Source organism: Centroberyx affinis, unplaced genomic scaffold, assembly GCF_046629955.1.
Source record: "Centroberyx affinis isolate AG114_WGS23_722 - 3 ecotype Tasmania unplaced genomic scaffold, CSIRO-AGI_Caff_v1 ptg007560l_1, whole genome shotgun sequence".
In the NCBI taxonomy this organism is placed as follows: Eukaryota; Metazoa; Chordata; class Actinopteri; order Beryciformes; family Berycidae; genus Centroberyx; species Centroberyx affinis.
In genome coordinates this window covers 19543-22293 of record NW_027283812.1, presented here as the reverse complement: position 1 = coordinate 22293, position 2751 = coordinate 19543, and the positions used below count along the sequence as shown (strand labels likewise).

General features: G+C 43.3%; 1 long non-coding RNA gene across 1 annotated transcript; it reads left to right on the top strand.

Moving 5' to 3' along the window:
• The first annotated feature begins 25 nt into the window (after positions 1–25).
• Positions 26–2248, top strand: LOC139639682 (uncharacterized). The gene is made up of 3 exons (XR_011694876.1): positions 26–72; positions 295–353; positions 2139–2248. It is a non-coding gene; the product is annotated as an uncharacterized lncRNA (long non-coding RNA).
• Positions 2249–2751: the final 503 nt, after the last annotated feature.

Here is a 2751-nt window from a genome sequence, read left to right as displayed (position 1 = left end):
TTTTCTTCTTCCTCATCCTCCTCAGGTCTGGTTGGAGTGTTCAGCTGCCCCATCATCTATGAGAAACACCAGGTAAGCACCGGTTCACACCACTTTCATTACCCACAATGCAGTGCTTCCTCTGTGGTGTTCTGAGGTCATTCTGGTTGCCTGGGATCTGCGTCTGCTGTCTCCCCTCCTCTCTTTCCTCTTTGTCTTTCTCTGTGTTTTGTGTCTTGCTGCCTGCTGAGTGAAGCTGAGCCTCTTCTGTCTGACATGTTGACTGACTGTCTGTCGTGTCTGTTGTGTCTGCAGGTCCAGATCGACCACTACCTGGGCCTGGTCAACAACCAGATCAAAGATGTTGTTGGAAAGTAAGTGGCTCACTGGAACTGGATGATGGTTTTGTTACAGCAGTAAGACTGAGGGAGTTCTTCACTGTGATGTGATGCAGGACTGAATCCCAGTGAAGAACTTCCTCTGGGGTTTTATATCTTTTACCCAACAGTTACCAACATGTTACTCACTGTTTTCTCCAAAGTAATGAACACACAAGAATAAAAAACAGTAGAAAACAGAAAGATTGGTAACTAGCTCCCTGGCTGATAGACGATTTGGCATCGCGACTAATAAACCACAGCTAGCAGTGCATTATGGGACTTAACTGTAGGGCTGAACGATTTAGAAAAAATATCTAATTGCGATTATTTTGACTGATATTGCAATTGTGATATGATTTGCGATTATAGAGGGAATGATAATTTTTACATCATTATTCTCATTTTCATTGAAAAACATTTTAAAATGATTATGGTGTGATTTTTGCAGGGATCTGTACCAAACAAAGATGTTTTCTTAAGTCTGTAGAATATGATGTGTATCTCTGCAGCACCACAATATTTACTTTAAAATGCTATTTTGACACATTTCACCATTAACAAATATTGTGCCTCCTGCGATTTGAAAATTGCAGCAGGCCATATTGTGATTTCGATAAAATTTCGATAAATAGTTCAGCCCTACTCAACTGTAGGGCCGGAATGTGTTTTTTACCAATCAGATTACTTTGATGAAACCCTCCATTGTGTAATTAGTGACACAGTACTGCCAGCAGGTCCCTGCCTGCAGTGTGATGCAGAGAACACTGTTGTCAGGTGAAAACCTTGTAACTCCAGTTTTGGTGATTTTTATGTTTTTATTCTCTGGACTGAAGAGTTTCTGACCCGGGGCTTAAGAACCCAGTCTAGAACCTTCTGGATAACTTCAAAATTGGGCTGGGCAATATATTGATATTATATCGATATTGTGATATGAGACTAGATATCGTCTTAGATTTTGGATATGGTAATATGGTGATATGGCATAAGTGTCTTTTCCTGGTTTTAAAGGCTGCATTACAGTAAAGTGATGTCATTTTCTGAACTTAGACTGTTCTAGCTGTTCTATTATTTGCCTTTACCCACTTAGTCATTATATCCACATTACTGATGATTATTTATCAAAAATCTCATTGTGTAAATATTTTGTGAAAGCACCAATAGTCATCCCGACAATATTGTCGCAATATCGATATCGAGGTATTTGGTCAAAAATATCGTGATATTTGATTTTGTCCATATCGCCCAGCCCTACTTCAAAAATGCACACAGTCCAATCTAATACTGTGTTCACTCATCAACCAAACTCTTCAGATAAGATAAGATATCACTTTTGTTTCACTCTAGATATCTGATCTTATCTTATCTGAACAGTTTGGTTGATGAGTCACAGTGTGGGCGGTGCAGCTCTGTCCCCGTCTGAAGCTCCAAGGTGTTCAACAGACAAATCCTCTAGTTTAGTTTTCACTGCTCTGCTTTTGTCTTTCATAACGTTACGTCGTTTTAACCGCTAACTGGCAAGTGCTAATTATTTAGCATTCATGGAAAATAAACTGACTAAAACCACATGAGCTGGGAAACAAGGAAGCAGAAATCTGATGTTGATCAGAGTGAAAAGTTGAGCTGCAACAAAACAAAACGTTTCTCAGCCGACTTGATGTTGAACTCCTGAAAACACTTCTGTAGGAGGTGTGTTTCCACCTCACAGCAGTGTGTGTGTGTGTTTCTGGTTCTGTGACTCCTCTAACCCCCCCTCCCCTCTCCCCTCCTCCCCCCCTGCAGGATCCAGGCCAAGGTGCCCGGACTGAAACGCAAAGCGGAGTGAAGATGACGAGGTGGCGTTTGGTTTCAGGAAGTCCTGGGAGGAAGACGGAGGGACGGACGGGAGGGGAGGAGGGTGTTGGGACGGAGGGGTGGAGGGGTGGGGGGGGGGGGGGGTGAAGGAAGTCTGGAAGGAGGGGGGGCGGGGTCTGGCGTGCCGCAGCCCTTCCCACGTTATTATTTGTCAAAATAAAAACCACTTTTTTTCCAGTTCAGAATTCCTTTTTATTTTTCTTGTTGTTGTTGTGAAGCGGAGTGGGCGTGGCTTCAGCTCGCCGCGCGCCGCCATCTTGGCTGAAGAGATTTTTGAATTGGTGTAACGCCCCTTTAATCAGCTTTGAAATGTTTGTTTCTGTGAGACGACGAAACTCACACACACACATTTTAATCTTGATTTAAATCCCCCCCACCCCCCCTCCTCCTCCTCGCCCAATGCATTCTGGGAGGTTGGTGGTTTGTTTTCCCTTACCGCACACTTCAGTCGGGTGGATTTTTTTTTCTTTTTCTTCGTTTGTCTTTATTTTGTTGTGAAGGGGGGGGGGGGGGGGGAGAGCGGTACCTTTTGGGGGGAAAA